The sequence below is a fragment of the Pelodiscus sinensis genome, chromosome 16 (assembly GCF_049634645.1).
Source record: "Pelodiscus sinensis isolate JC-2024 chromosome 16, ASM4963464v1, whole genome shotgun sequence".
Taxonomy (NCBI): domain Eukaryota; kingdom Metazoa; phylum Chordata; order Testudines; family Trionychidae; genus Pelodiscus; species Pelodiscus sinensis.
Genome location: NC_134726.1, coordinates 14,069,378 through 14,085,845, shown reverse-complemented (window position 1 = coordinate 14,085,845; position 16,468 = coordinate 14,069,378). Strand labels below are relative to the sequence as shown.

General features: G+C 47.8%; 1 protein-coding gene across 1 annotated transcript in view; it reads right to left on the bottom strand.

Annotated features, from left to right (window-relative positions):
- Positions 1 to 167: 167 nt before the first annotated feature.
- Positions 168 to 16,468, bottom strand: part of CLEC16A (C-type lectin domain containing 16A) — a 339,195-nt gene continuing 322,894 nt past the window's right edge. The window contains exons 24-25 of the transcript XR_012896118.1: positions 970 to 1,087; positions 168 to 429 (exon numbers count right to left, since the gene is read on the bottom strand). The gene's annotated coding sequence lies outside the window, so the exon portion shown is untranslated. The remainder of the gene's footprint in view (positions 430 to 969; positions 1,088 to 16,468) is intronic.

Below are 16,468 nucleotides of genomic sequence, written 5' to 3'. Positions count from 1 at the left end.
AACAATAAAAACAGTTTATTTTTGAAAAAATAATATCTGCTTTTTTTAATTTGGGGTCAAAGTAACTAGGGAGGGACTGGGGAAAGAAACTGGGAGAAGGGAGAAGAGAGGGGGGATGAGAACCTTGGAGGTGGGAACTGGAAGCAGGTGGAGGGGTGAGGAGAGGCTCAGGGCTGGGGCTGGGGCTGGGAGTGGTGCCTGGCTCTGGTGATCCCACTGCCAGGGTGTGGGGGCCACAGCAGCCATGGGGAGCAGGGTGTTGGGGCAGAAGTGGGAGGAGTGGGAGAGGGAGTAGTAGGGGGAGCTACAGCAAGGGCAGGAGTGGGAACAGAAGCCGGAGCAGGCATCGTGCTGGCAATTGCATGGGTCTCGGGGGTTCGGGAGGCTGTCCTGGGTGGTGTTGACCACCCCCTCTTGCAGCTGGTCTGGCTGTGGAGAATAAAGAGAGATGGTCAGTCTTTCCAGAGGATGCTGTGCCTGAAGCCTTGCACTCATCTGGGAGCCGAGAGTGACAGTTCTCGGCTCAGTCAAAGGTGGCGTGCTTGGAGCAAGGTCATGTACACTCTGGCCAGTGGGCCTATTCCTTCAGGGGCCCAGATGTCCCCAGGAATGGATGCTGCCCTAAGAGTTCAGGCATTTCCATGTGCTGTGGGCAGGACTGCTGAGTGTGAGTGTGTGCGTAAGTGTGTGTCCCCAGCCTCCTTCTAGAGGTGGCCTGTGGGGGGAGTGTGTCCCAATCTGCTGTCATGAGCAAGGCAGGCCTCTGCAGACACCCTGTGGCCAATAGCTCAAGGATCCTCTGTGGCAGCCTCCTGGGGCTGTGTGGCCAGGAGTAGTGTGGCGTGTGCTCCCATGTGCACAGGCTGCTGCACGATCCCCAGGCCGCAAGGGCCAAGCAAGCAGTGCCCAGCTACCCCTCGCCGCCCACCGCCTCGACCCTCCGTGCGAAGGGAATGTGATGGCACTCACATGATGTTCCTTCCCCAGCCTCAGACGACACCTGGGACACGTCCACAGGGAGGGGTACCAGCTCCAGGGTTAGGAGGGTGCTGCTGCTGGCCTCATCTGGCTCCTCCTCCTCCTCTCCCTGCGGGGATGACGACAGGCATCTCAAGCCCTGAGTCCACAACCAGGGTGGGGGGGTGAAGGGACTGTCCCACCCAGGGCCGGCCTTAGGCCAATTCAACTGATTTGGCTGAATCAGGCCCCATGCCTAAGGGGGGCCCACACCCCTGAACCCGGAAGTGCTGGCCAGCGAGTTACAGAGCCGGGGGCCCTGCTCCACCAATATGTGGAGCTGGGTCTCCCCCCGGCTCTGCCCGGAGCGGGCCGCAGCCCCCCCTGTTGGTCCCCTCACATGTCCTCCCACCCCACCCCCAGAGCATCCCCCTCAGCCCCTGCTGTGTGCGACTCCTCCTTGCCGCCTGCTGCTGCCCACATGCGGCGCTGCACTTGGGCGGGGAGGATGCCCGGGCCATGACGTAATGTCACGGCCCAGGATTTTAAAAGTCCTGGGAGGCCACTTTGTGGGGCCTCACTGGTGCCAGGTTCGACTCCAGCCCCACAACCGCAACATGGAAGGCAGATGGTAGGGAACAGGCTTGTGCAGTGGCAGCGGGGCAGGGCAAGGGGGAAGGGAAGGGGAGGGGCTTGGGCTTGGGCTTAGGCAGAGGTGGGGAGCTTGGGGGGGTAGGGATGGGATGAGTGTGGGGGGAAGGGGCTTGGGGAGAGGCAGAGGGGTGGAAGGAGAAGGGGCTTGGGTGGGGGGAGGGGAAGGCACCAAGAGACAGGGGTGCAGGAGAGACAAATGCTAGGAGGCCAAGGGCAGGAGGGGAGGTGTCAGTGGGAGAGGGGACAGAGTGATGCTGGGAGAGGAGAGGAGAGGGGAAGGGCATTGGGGGCTAGAGGGGGAGGTGCTGGGAGAAAGCTTGAAAGAAGGAGTGGACATGAGAAAGGTGGGGATGGAGCAAGGCATGTGTGCGGGCACAGAGAGGCAGGAGGGGAATGGGGCAGAGAGTGGCAAGGGGGTGGGTATCAGGGAAAAAGAGGGCAAAGGGGGCAGGGACAGTAAGGGAAGAGGGAGGCACCATGAGGGTGCAGGGCTAAGGGAAGGTGCAGGTGCCAAGGGATTTTGGGGTGAAGCAGAAGGGCAGACACCTGCAGGGGAGGGACCAGCACCAGAGGAGAGAGGCAAGGGAGGTGTTAGAAGAGGGGATGAGGAGGGGTAGCTCACATGATCAGAGTGGGACTATTGGAGGAGTGGGCACAGGGGGGCGAGAAGGGCTGGTGGAGGGGAGCAGGTTGCAGGAGGGCTGAGGGCAATGAGGAGGGCAGGAGTCAGGACTGCAGAGGAGGGTGAGGTGTTAGGGGGCAGCAGGCACGAGGGGAGATGATGGAGCAAGGAGAGGAGCCATGGCAGCAGAGAGATTAGGTAAAGGTTTAAAAATATTTATTAATAACTTGGGGTATGTCTACACTACCCCCCTAGCTTGAACTAGGGGGGGTAATATACGCATACGGAGTTGCAAATGAAGCCCGGGATTTGAATTTCCCGGGCTTCATTTGCATAAAGCCAGCCGGTGCCATTTTTAAATGCCAGCTAGTTCAGACTGCGTGCCACGCGGCATGAACTAGCTAGTTCGGATTAGGAAGCCTAATCCGAACTAGCTAGTTTGTGCCGCGTGTAGCCGCGCAGCACGCAGTCCGAACTAGCCGGCATTTAAAAATGGCACCGGCTGGCTTTATGCAAATGAAGCCCGGGAAATTCAAATCCCAGGCTTCATTTGCAACTCCTTATGACTACATTACCCCCCCTAGTTCGAACTAGGGGGGTAGTGTAGACATACCCTACGTATGCTGCCCACGGCCAGTTTGTTTGCGACCCATGGTGCAGTTTGGGTTTATGTGGGGATCAACACATGGCCGGTGAGTGGGAGCCAAAACAAAAAAGTAGTCAGTGTAATGATCTTCTGTTGATATGTGTTTTAGTAGTTAAATTCTGGGACTGTCATTGCTCATGAAACGTGCTGTCACATGGGTAGAAATCGGGTAATTATTGCATTTGATTAATATCAGCAGAACTGACTTAAATGGGGCCTGTGTGTTGTGTAGTTTTGCCTTAATCTTTGTATTCATGCCTGTCAGTGTGAGAGAAGCTATTTGTATATATTTGCTTGCATATGCAACCACACTTAAGTTGAGGCCCTCATCATGTTCTATAAGTATCAGTGTGGCCCCTGGGGCTTCCAAAGTTGAGTTGCCCTAGCTCATCCCTGACAGGTGTCTGTCTAATCTGGTCTTCAATATCTCCAGTGATGGCGATTCCACAATCTCACTAGGCAATTTATTCCAGTGTTTAACCATCCTGACAGGCAGGAAGTTTTTCCTAATGTCCAACCTAAACCTCCCTTGCTGCAATTTAAGCCCATTGTGTCTCATCCTAACCTCAAAGGCCAAGCAGAACAATTTTTCTTCCTCTTCCTTATGATACTTTTAGAGGGTATGTCTATACTACCCCGCTAGTGCGAACTAGCGGGGTAATGTAGGCATACCGAACGTGCAAATGAAGCCCGGGATTTGAATTTCCCGGGCTTCATTTGCAAAAGCCGGCCGGCGCCATTTTTAAATGCTGGCTTGTTTGAACCCCGTGCCGCGCGGCTACACGCGGCACGGGCTAGATAGTTCGAACTAGCAAGCCATTCTGAACTATGTGTACGCCTCGTGGAACTATCTGTATGCCAGCAGACCACAGGTACCGGGACTGAAGCCGCAGCAGCGGCGGGGTCCCGCGCCTCTGAGACTTTGCTAGAGCAAAGCCTCAGAGGCGCGGCACCCCGCTGCCGCTGCGGCTCTGCTCCCCGTGTCCCTGGTCTGCTGGGGGGGGGAGGGGGCGCAGCTAGTGTGCCCCCCCCCCAGCAGACCAGGCTTTTGTTTTGGACCCTGGGGCAGAGCAGCTGGGGTGCTGCCGATTGGTCCTGCAGCGCCGCTCTGGGCACTACTGGACCAACCCAGCAGCACCCCAGCTGCTCTGCCCCAGGTCCTGATTCAGCCACTGCTGGTCAGTTTCAGCAGTGGCTGAATCAGGACGCCTGGGGCAGAGCAGCTGGGGTGCTGCTGGGTTGGTCCAGTAGCGCCGAGGAGCGGTGCTACTGGAGCAACCCAGCAGCACCCCAGCTGCTCTGCCCCAGGCGTCCCCAAGTCAGCTGCTGCTGAAACTGACCAGCCCTGACTGCAGGAAGCCCGAGGCAGAGTTGCTCTGCCCCAGGCTTCCTGAAATCAGCCGCTGATCAGTTTCAGCAGCGCTGACTTGGGGATGCCTGGGGTTCTTAAGTTGAATCTGTATGTAAGTCAGAACTGGCATCCAGATTCAGTCGCTGTTGAAACTGATCAGTTTCAGCAGCGGCTGAATCTGGACGCCAGTTCCGACTTACATACAGATTCAACTTAAGAACAAACCTACAGTCCCTATCTTGTACGTAACCCGGGGACTGCCTGTATCTCATTTGGATGTTTAGTGGAGAAGATGTTGCTATTGTTTTTTTATTGATATTGTGGGCAAAGCATGGGCTCACAAGAATTCATCCATTGTTTTACCACAAGTCTTAAAATATTTTGGTGTTTTTTCTAAAGGCCTGGAGTCAGTTGATTATGTAGGAATCTCAACTTTCGTTTAAAAAAGTTCTCTATACTTCTGGGCCTTACACCTAAGGAGGCCAGCTTTAAAACATGAATCCTAAATACTCAAACAAAAGGCCAATAAAAATCAAACATGTTTTATTTTTAAAATATCTTATGATTTGTAGACCATTCTCATAACTTTGTGTAGGTGTTCCTTGTGATTTTTGGTTTGGCAATACTGCTCTTTGATTAGTGAATTTAGAGAGACCTCTCCCTTCAGTTTCCCTTTCCACCCTCCTTTTTTGTCAAAGTCATCAGAGAATCATAGAGACAATGGAGAGTAGGGTGAGTCCATGACTATGGTTAATGACTGGTCAGGGTGACTAACTATTATCAGCCAGTGGTCTGAATGAGCTATCTACTGCCATCTGTTAATCAACTGTAGGAAAAGGCTTCAGGAGCAGACCTTATTTATATAGACAACCTACTTTGCCACAGAGCTCAGTAGACACACTTGCTGTGTCAAGGTAATCAATTTTGGCTCTTTTGGTTTGAAATTCACTTAAGACTTGGAGCTGGGAGAATTAAATGTTGTTATCCATATTGTAGGATTAAAAGACCTGAACTTAACATGACCTGGCTTAGGGTCTACCATAACTTGAACACTAAGCAGAGGATAGTGAGTCACATCTAACTGAAAGTCACAAAAGATGGAAACGGGTTTTATTTCTGGTGATGTAGAGTCTATTTGGGAGTCCTCAATCGTATCTGACACTTTGCATCCAGTGTTTAAAGGCAGAGCTGACTAGAATCAATTGAGAGTCCTTGTCTTGTCTCAGTGATTGCATGAGCAAAAATCATTGATAAAATCTTGTCTAGACTGATCTTGGACTCAACATGCAGGCAGTGTGTTGAAGAGCAGTGCAAATGAGGCAATGGTGGTGAGGTACCATATTATCTAGTGAAATCATTGGTGCTGAAATCACTAAGGCCTGGAATTTGACCACAGAACTGACACTTTCTTAACAAAGACTCATTTTTTTTGCTATTTAAAAAGTAGATCAATGTAACAGAAAATTGCAATGCCCCCTGGTAACTTTTTAAAAATCAATCTTTAAACTTTATTGAAAAAATTGGATAGTTTGCAATTGAAAATATTTGACCTACACTTAAGGCAACTGATTTAATTTTGTGTAAAATTTTGCATAATAAAGGATGGCATTTTTGATCAGATCTACTTCTGATGTGATATTTGTGTGTGTTTGTGGTTTGTTGTGTGGGTGCTTTTTTTTTTTTGTTTTTTTTTGCTTAACTAAAAATCCTGGGGGGGACGACCTCCCAAAGTGGTTTGAATTAGGCCCCTCACATCCTAAAGCCGGCCCTGGTCCCACCCCCCAGCATGCGGTCAAAATCTTCATAGTAGGGGCAGGTGTGGGGTTCTGCCCTGGAGTGGGAGCTGTCCTCCGGAGCCCTTGCATATGCCTGGCAGAGCTCTTTCACCTTCATCCTGATCTGCTCTTGGGTGCGGACATGTCCTTTGCTGGACAGGGTCGCAGCCATGTGGCCATAGATGTCCACGTTCCTGAGTCTGGTGCAAAGACCCTGGAGGTTTGCCTCCTCTCCCCAGACCTCAGTAAGGTCCAGTATCTCCACACCAGACCAGGAAGGCGCACACCTCTTTCAGCCACTGGCAGGCTCCTGGGAGCTGTGTGACTGCTCCCTGGGAGCAGTAGAGGACTGGGTAGAGCAACAGAGTCACTCATTTGCCAAGTTCTGAGGCAGCTGCAGGGTGGCTCAGGGCTGACAGGGCCTCATGCTTGTCACAAGCCCTTCCTTCTGCAGTTGCAGCTTAAGGGGCTCCAGGGGAAGGAGGGGAATATAGAGTTTTGCTGAGTGTGGACAGAGCAGCCAGCAGGGCACCTTGGGAAGAGCTTGAGGCGCCTTCTATCGAATATATGTATATATGGTTGTGACTACTTTCTTCCACTATTTGATCTGAGGAAGTGGGTCTGGCCCACGAAAGCTCATCATCTAATAAACCATCTTGTTAGTCTTTAAAGTGCTACATTGTCCTGCATTTTGCTTCAACTACCCCAGACTAACACGGCTACATTTCTATCACTATTCTATCAAAGTAACTTCAGTTCCCCCAGCTACACAGCCCGTTTCAAAATAACTGTTTCAGAACACACATTATTCCTCGTAGAATGGGGTGTACAGATTTCAGAATAAGTCACCCGTTATTTCGATATTATTGCTGTGTAGATATTCAGAATAATGGTCATTATTCTGCAATAACGTTGCTGTGTAAATATACCCATAATAAACTACCCTTGCTGCAATTTAAGCCCATTGCTTCCTGTCCTATCCTCAGAGGTTAATTTTTCTACCTCGTTGTCACTATCTTTTATGTACTTGAAAATGGTTATCACGTTTCCTCAGTTTTCTCTTCTCCAGACTAAACAAACCCATTTTTTCAAGCTTTCCTCATAGCCCTTTAATTATTCTAGACCTTTAATCTTTTTTGTTGCTCTAGACTTTCTTCAGTTTGTCCATATCATTTCTGGAATGTGGTGCCTAGAACTGGTCACAAAGGGCTGGCTTTAGGAAAAACGGTGCCCTGGGCGAACTTGCATTTTGGTGCCTCGGCTCCCCTACCCTTGGCATGGTGCCACCCCCACTTCACTTGGAAGCTGTTCAGTTCCCTGCTCCCCTGAGTTCAGGGCTATTGTCTCTGCCCCTTGCAAAGGGCATTGTCGCAGTCTTTCTTGGCCAAGCTCTTCCTTTAAGAGCTACATGGAGAATGGATTATTTTAGATTAAATATGTTCCCTAAGATACAACACACAAAAGGCAGGCTGCTGTTTTTGAATGGAATCAGATTGTGAAATGAAACAGTGGGTAAAAAAAAGGATCACTTGCCCTTCACTGGGGAAGGCAATTTTAACTGATTCCAGAGGATACCTAGGCATCTGAAATCTCTAGGGTTTTTTTTTTCTTTTGTTGCAAATAACTTAGAAATTTAACTGATTTCATAGTACACAGAAATCCTGAAATATTTTCATCCATAATAATTAAATTATTTACAGATAGGGAAAGCAAGAAAAATGCTGCTTGAGAACTTATTAGAGTTAAAATTCAGTGATATAAACTTCTGAACTTGGCTTGTTACAAATGTATGAGTGAAGGAATAGTTAAATCAATACATCATGTCTGGTACTAGGCTATATATTTTGTATATCTTGACGTGATACAGTGGGTTTTGCTGTTCTGTTGTAGTCATGCTGGTGCCTGGATGAGAGCCACAAGGTGAGTGAAGTAATAGCTTCAATTGGACCAAATACGGTTGGTGACAGAGACAATCTTTGGAACTCCTCAAAGCTCTTCTCCAGGTCTGTGAAGCTCAAAAGGGCTAATCTCTCACCAAGTAAAGCTGCTCCAAAAAACCAAACCAAACAAAAAAACCCAAAGCCTGAAGTTGTGGATAGATGATCAAGAGTTGAATGCAAGGTATGTGTTTCAGACAGACAGACACCACCGGCTGTGACTCATTTTCCTCTCCTGTTAATAGGGGGCACATGGGAGAGCCGATTTCAGTAACACTTACTAATCTCTTCTGCATCCACCCACCTACCTCACACTGGGGAAGCAACAGCAGCAGTCCCATCCCAACTCTTACCCACCCCCAACAAAAGTGAGTGAAGCTTCTGAGCCAGCCAGGGAAGCAGGAGGACAGGACCAACTGCTAATGGGGGACACAATTTAAAGCCCCCCGCAATAACTCGTGTCATATTCCTCTCCCCAGCCAATAGCCAAGCCCCCCTCTCAGTTCCCCTATGGGGCTCTTAGGGGAGGAAGGGGAAGAAAAAAGGGGTGGACCCAGACCTGCTCCACAATAACACAAACCCGGATAGCTGGCTTGGGCCAAACCCCAGCCAGCCAGAACACAGAGCAAAGCTACACCCACACACACATGCCCACACATCCTGTTCCAAACCCCAGCCAGCCAGAACACAGAGAGAAACTACACACACACGCTCTTTCAGTCTCCACCAAACTCAGCCTCACCCTTAGCCTCTTCAGCACAGCCTGCCTCACCCTATCCCCGCATGTCTTCTACAGGGCACCCACCCTGGGCGCGCAACCTGCTGTTGCTCCCACCAAAGCAGAGCATTTACCAGAGACAAGTGAGCGAGTGCCTCTGTCCTCCTTGACTTTGGCTGAGCTGGCTGCTGTGCTTCTCCTCCTGCTTAGCTGACTGGCCCCAGGTAAGGTCACATGCGACTATTCATGTGCACGCCAATCAGCAGGTCTCCTTGGTCGCCCAGGTCTAAAGCTGGCAGTGTGGTCACAGTATTCTAGTTGAGGCCTAATCAGTGTGGTGGAGAGCAGAATTACTTCTCATATCTGACTTCCAACACTCCCATTAATGCATCCCAGAAGGATGTTTGCTTCTTTTCCAGCAGAGTCATACTGTTGACTCATATTTAGCTTGTGATGCACTATGATCCCCAGAGCCTTTTCTATAATACTCCATGCCAGACAGTCACTTCCCTTTTTGTATGTGTGAAACTGACTGAACCTTCCTAAGCTCTACTGAGTACCATCTCATTTACATCCTTACTGAACATCATCCTGTTTACTTCAAACCATTTCTCCAGTTTGCCAAGATCCTTTTGAATCTTAATCCTGTCCTACAAAGTACTTGCAGCTTCCCAGCTGCTGCAAGCTTTCTAAGTGTGCTCTCTAGGCCATTATTTAAATCTTAGATGAAGATGTTCTCTCTTCGCTCCCTTTTTCTTGCAGTGCCAGCCCATAATCCCCTCAGATTGCGACCCTTCTCCCAGGTTTACATGTTTTTTATGTACCTGTGGGCTTTTGTGTCTTGTAATTTAAAGCTCTCCTCCCTAGGCTAGGCAGGCTATATCAGACATGCTCTTTCCCTTCCTTGATAAGTGGATCCCATCTCTGTTTAGCAATCTTCCTGGAACAGCAGACCCTGATCATGGAAGTCAAACCCCTCCAGATGACACCATCCATATAGCCAAGCATCCATATAGCCATCTCTGCCTGGGCCCCTACCTTTGATTGGAAGGGTCAAAGAGAACAGCACCTGCACCCCCAGCTCCTTCACCCATACTTCCGGAGCTGTGAAATCACTTCGGATCTGCTGAAGGTCATACCCACATGGATAAGTAGCAGAGGGCCAAATGATGCTTGACAACTGTGCTGTAATGTCAGAGGGTATGGCTAGACTGCGGGGAGGGGGCGGTGTTTCAGGATAAAATTTCACCATGTTCAGGGAACATGTTTGCTCTTCCATTTTTTTTGTGAAAAAGCAAATGTGCTCTTTCGGAAGCTCTTGTATTCCTCATTCCATGGGGAAGAAGGGGGCTTTCGAAAGAGTTTTTTTTCCCAAAATTTGGCCCAGTCTAGAAGGGTCACATTTTGGAAAACCCTCTTCTGACAAAAGTATTGAAAAAAGATACACAAAATGCAGAGATGGATGCATGCCTGGCTATATGCATTTTGTGTATCTTTTTCCGATAGCTCCTTGCACTCTAGCCGTACCCCTAGTTACAGGTCCTTGGCAGCACACTTCCTGGGATGTCATGTCAGGCTGACAGATGGGCAAACAACAGATTGCTGCTTTCCTTCTTTCTTCCTGTCTCCCCAATAATTCCTGCCTGACAATCAGACATAGGTAATCCAGTCAGAATGGAAACAATTAGCTGACCAATCAACCACCAAAAAGGCTATATTAAGGAACAGAAATCACCACACTGCTAAATGTGGCAAAACTCAGCTCTGATAAACACATTCTAGACTACATGTTGAAATTACATCAGTTTAACTACATTGATTCAACCTTTCACCTTTAATTAATCTTTGCAACTTGGTGTGTAAACATTCTTATAGGGTATGTCTACACTACCACCCTAGTTCGAACTAGGGTGGTTAATGTAGGCAACCGGAGTTGCAAATGAAGCCCGAGATTTGAATTTCCCGGGCTTCATTTGCATATTGCCGGGCGCCGCCATTTTTAAATGTCCGCTAGTTCGGACTCCGTGGAGAGGCGGGGGCGCTGATGTCAGGCGCTGTATTCTATCTCCACAGAATGGGGAGAAGGGGACAACAAGGCCTGGGATGGAAGGAGTTTTCTGGCTGCTTTTGAGAGTGGTACAGGGCCAGGGCAGGGGTGAGCCTGCCTTAGCCCTACTGCACTGCCACCAGGAGCTACCTGTGATAAGCAGTGTCCAGCTGGAGCCAGCTCTGAACCCCTGCCTCAGTCATGTACCCCCATCTACACCCAAAACTCCTGCCCTAGACCTGAGTACCCCCCCCCCAGACACAAACTCCCTTAGGGTATGTCTACACTAGCTCCTTAGTTCAAGCTAGGTAGGCAAATGAGGGCAACCGGAGTTGCAAATGAAGTCCAGGATTTAAATATCCCGGGCTTCATTTGCATGTTCCCAGGCACCGCCATTTTTAAATCTCCCTTAGTCCAAACTCCGTGCCCGTGGCTACACGCAGCACGGAGTAGGTAGTTCGAATTAGAGATCCTAATTCGAACTACCGTTACTCCTCGCAGAACTAATGAGCTAGTGTAGACATACTCTTACAGAGCCTGCACTCTGAACTTCCTCCGACACCCTAACTCCCTGCCCCAGGCTCAGCTCAGAGCCCCCTCACACTCCAAATCCCTTAGCCTAAGACCAGAGCCTGTGCCCCAACCCTTTGCCCCACTTGGTGAAAGGGAGGGAGAATGTGAGGACAGAGTGAGCAGGGGCAGGGCCTCAGAGAAGTAGCACGAAGGTGGCAGGGCAAGGGTATTTGGGTTTGAGGTAGATCCTGGATTGCACTTAAAGTTGAAAAGTGATCTAATGCTTTAAAAGGTTGGAGACCCCCAGAGTAGGGAATACATTACGATTTTTAAATGTGTGAATGAAAGTCATCAAGGAAGGCCTCTGTGTCTGGGCAGTCATATGCAAATAGCCTTTTGTCCTTAAGGCTTAGCAGTGGTTGGTTGGGAGTGGCCAAGTAACTCATTTTTTGAGGAAGAATGGCTCTTGCGTAAAAGGGTTTCTTTGCGTAAAAAGGAGGTGTCTACGCATCACTTTTCTGTGCAAAACCCTCTTGCGCAAAAGGGATCCAAGGAGGAAATGCAAATGAGAGCACAACATATGCAAATGAGCACTCCATTTGCATTTCCTCTTGCAGAAGAGGGAAGCAGTGTAGAAGTAGTCCCAGTGCTTTTGTTTCTTTAGATTTGTAACCTACTTTGCTCTGCCTGTTCTCACTTATTACCAGTTAAATCCTACTGCTTGTACGTAATAAAATCATTTTTATTTTCTGTCAACCCAGTGTAAATAATTGTTACCTGGGGGAGTAATCAGTGTGCACAGTCCCTCTTTCATTCTTAAAGGTGGCTTACCTAATTCTTTGGGGTTTGATCTCATTTGGGGAGTGTTATCCCAGGAAACTGGGCCCTAAACTGCACTCTCCTTGGACATGAAGAGGTTCAGTGTCTGTTCTGCTTGGGGGGGGGGGGGAGGCAGGGATTTCAGCTTGGGGCCTTGGCTAGGGAAGACAAGTGAAGCTGGCACAGCAGGATCTGCTTGTGATCCTTGCATTATCAATGCATTCTCTTGAGATTGTTTTTGATCTTGTTCATGGCAAATCTTAGTGCTAAGCAGGAACAGCAGCAGTACCAGCATATCTCTTCTTGCCACAGGAATGTCTGTTACATACTAGCCTGCATATAATGAATGGAAGAGTGTTACATAATTCCTGTTCTGGTTTCCTTTCACAGGATGAAGTTCCATTTCTAGTGGGCCCATAATAAAACAATAGGTCTTCAGATTTAAATAGCCAGGGTCCGATTTAAGTTCTCAACTTACTTGGTGAATATTAACCCTTACATGTGACTGCTTTGGTTTCAGGGCCTGGATTGTGCAAAGGTCTGAGTGACCTCGACTTCCAATGTGGTTGTCAATTACCATGGGCCAGAACTTTTTGCTTCCACATTAACTTTAATGTGAGCTCCCTTTGGGGAACCTAAATCTGGGGCAGATTTTAAAAAATGCTCCTCCCCTCCTGGGTTTTTTTCACTGACCAGTCCAAGGTCACACATTTAGTTTGTAACAAAGATAGACAAGGACCCCATAATACCTGTAATTCCTTGCTCTTCTGCTGGACCATAGCATCCGCAACAGTCAGGGGATAATCAACAGTGGGTATGTTCAAATTCCACTGACTGATTTTAGGTAAGTGAGGTGTTTTATTTTGGGAATATTTCACAGCAAATATTATTAGCCATTGTTCACTATGTTTTCCCCCTTATTGGCTCTACCAGTTCTCAGAAATCTTACAGTTCTTTTTCCCCAAAGCTGTGTCTTCAGTAATGAGCGGAGGTAAGTATTGGGCCCAGTGTAGGGAACCCCAACGTGATGGATGGGTGGCCCAAGCAAACTTGAATGAGCAAAGCTGCAAACCTCCTTACTCACAGAGGGCTCACTTATCACAATGGAGAACCAGTAGGGCCAAATCTGAGTGACATTTTGATCCCTATGAAGCCACTTTCTACCAAATCCTATGATTGGGGCCCCCAGGAGATAGTGGTCCTATGTAAGTACAGCAAGTGCACATTGGTTCATCAGGGCCTGATAGGACATCATCAAACTACAGACATTTTGAAGCAGTTGTTTATTACTTCAGAAAAGCACTGATTATTTGTAGCAAGGGAAAAAAACTGAATTAGCAATTTCACAGGAACACAAATGCTGACCTTTGTCTCATATCCGGTGCTCTGACTCACCGAGAAGGTGGTGTTTACATTTACAATTGGCAATCCATCAAAACAAACTGCTCATTATGAAGGTGAACTAGGGCATCTTTCCGCCATCTTCACATGCATAATCTTCCCAGTAAAAGTCTGCAAGTTCAAGCTGAGTCAGACATTATTACTAAAGAAGAAGCCATCAGTCTAGTCAGGGGAACTAGTGGAATAAATAGATGTGCATGGGATCAGCAATAGTAAAGCTATGCTGCTCTGACCATATGTTGTTCCTGAAAGTGAATTTAGGACCCAAGCCCTTGCTTATTTGCACATCTAATACTCCCAGACTATGTCTACACTATGGAGTTTTTCTGGGATACTTCTGGTATCCCGGAAAAACTCTGCCACATCCAGGAAATGCGTCTGCTCTTCTGAAATTTTTTTTGGAAGAGCAGACGTGCTCTTTCAGAAGCCCTATATTCCTCATTTTATAAGAAATAAGGGCTCTTCCGAAAGAGGTTTTTCTGACATTTGGCCCCAGGTAGATTGGCCAAATGTTGGAAAAGCTGTTTCTGAAAAAAGAATCAGAAAAAGGTACGCAAATTGCGGTTTGCAATTTGCGTACCTTTTTCTGAAAAAAACCCAACAGTGTAGACATAGCCCCAGTGTCTTGTAACTTGAACTATCTAGTGATAGAAATGTAGCCGTGTTAGTCTGGGGTAGTTGAAGCAAAATGCAGGACAATGTAGCACTTTAAAGACTAACAAGATGGTTTATTAGATGATGAGCTTTCGTGGGCCAGACCCACTTCCTCAGATCAAATAGTGGAAGAAAGTAGTCACAACCATATATACCAAAGGATACAATTTAAAAAAATGAACAAATATGAAAAGGACAAATCACATTGCAGAACAGAAGGGGGATGAGGGAGGGGGAGGTAAAGGACATATTTTGTCCTTTTATCACAATGGCATTAGCCAGTCTTCTTTTATCAGGTGGCAAATGTTGGACAAAGAAAGCCCTCCTATCCCATAAGTGGAATAGTTAACAGGCCATCACCACCCGAAAAAAACAACAAATGGTCTGGTAGCACTTTATAGACTAACAAAACATGTAGATGGTATCATGAACTTTCGTGGGCACAGCATACTTCTTCAAATGACTGGCGTTTTGAGTTTAGGATGTTCAGACCCAAAATAAACAGGGAAGGGGAGGAGGGAGGGAAAAAAAGGGGTAATCACCACTTGGTAATTAGACGAGGATGAGAAAACTTTTCTCCTAAATGTGTCAGTTTTCATCAGTGGGAACTGAATGAGCTTAGCCAAATCTAAATCTGTTTCTGGAAGCAGCCATAACTAGTGAATTTGGCACAAGATATGTCTGAATTCAAGAAAACTGTTTACAGCTTGTCTGCTTTTTTGAAAACTGGCTGACAGGAATCAAGGAGTTGGCCTGTCTCAGAAGTCTGCAAAAGACCATCCATGATAAGGAACAGATCCTATGCTAGCAGCAGAGGCAGCAGCTAATAGCTTTCCCTCTTCCTTCAATCAGGTTGCCACGCTAGATATCAGTCTTCTGTGAGTCACACAGAGTGATTGGGAGCGGATGCAGACTGAATGTGGCCAGAAACCTTGTGAAAAGCAGGTATGCCAAAATTGACTTTAGCAGCCTTAAAGTCAGTGGAGCGGGCTTGATAGTGGACTCATTGTTTAGAAAATCAACCTTATGCAGCTACATTTGATTTAAACTCCTAATGTAGACCAGGCCATAGATAGACCTGGAGAAAGACTATATCTCCTCTTTTCATGAAACCATAATCAGATCATAGAATTGATAAAGAGGGTGTTTTCTCATTGCCAGCTTCCTGTCGATCAGATCTAAGGAATGGTCAGACACAGGAAGATGGACATCAGCCATCACTGCTAACATCATCTTGGATTCAAGAATGGCTCTGGAATAGGAGTAGAGGATGAAACTCCAGTCCCAGGTCTGAAGAGTACAGGATCTTGATAAATACTCACCTTCACAATTCTGCATTTCAATGCAGAACCCAGTACCATTTTGGGTTCAATGTCAGAACCACAGAGGCTATGTCAGAATTCTGGCACTGCTAACAGTGGCTATCTTCTCCTTCAGCTGCTTCTTTGGAACCAATACAGCTGGAACTGAAATAACTCTTGTTTCCTTAGCAGGCAGTTAGCACTTTTCCACCAGTGGTTACTTTAAAGCCTTACCAGCTTTAACCAAAGGACCAGGAGCCAGCACCAGTAAAGATCCCTTAGACAATTTAGTTCTGTAGGAAAAAGCCACTGGTGTAGGAACAGGCCTCTTAGTTTTAGGCGCCAATAATCCTCTGGACCTGGGTGACTCAGCAGTGAAAGCTCCTTTAAATAGGAGCCACTGTATTCTATTCTGCCTGCCTTTGAGAGCTTTGGGCTTAAATGTCCAGCAAATCAAACACCAGCAATAGAGAGGTCTTCTCCTGTGCACTTAGCGACCCAGTGTATTACTGGGAAGGCAGCTGAGTTCAAATATCATTGCTTAAAGCCTGGCTTCTCCTTCTGTGGTTCACCATCTGTCCCTGATGGTGTGGGAGGGTCACTGGCACTGCACCCCCATCTGCAGCCAGATGTTCCTCTCAGCCAGCAGGTAGAACAAAAGGTTTATTGGTTCACATGGTATAGCAGGGGTGGCCTACCAATTAGAGACTAAAACCAAAATAGTTCTGGATAGTAGTGCAAAGAGCCACGTATTATATATTTATTTTTATATATCTGTAATCCTAATGCACCCTCAGCCCCCCTGCTCCACCCAATGCACCCACCCCTCCCCCAGAGCCAGACAGCCCCAGATTCTTTCATTCTTTTATTAACACCCTGGATCTCACTGGAGCCACCACTGCCGCTGCAGCCACGCACTTTTCCCTCCTGGTGCTGGGGTGCATGCATAGAACAGCTGTGAACTGTACAGGCACACAGCTCTGAAAGACAGTCAAATGGTCCCTTGAAGGCCTGTGCTTCCGCACCCTCCCTGAATCCCAGGCATTTTTTGTGTTTTTAAAAACGCCGGCCGG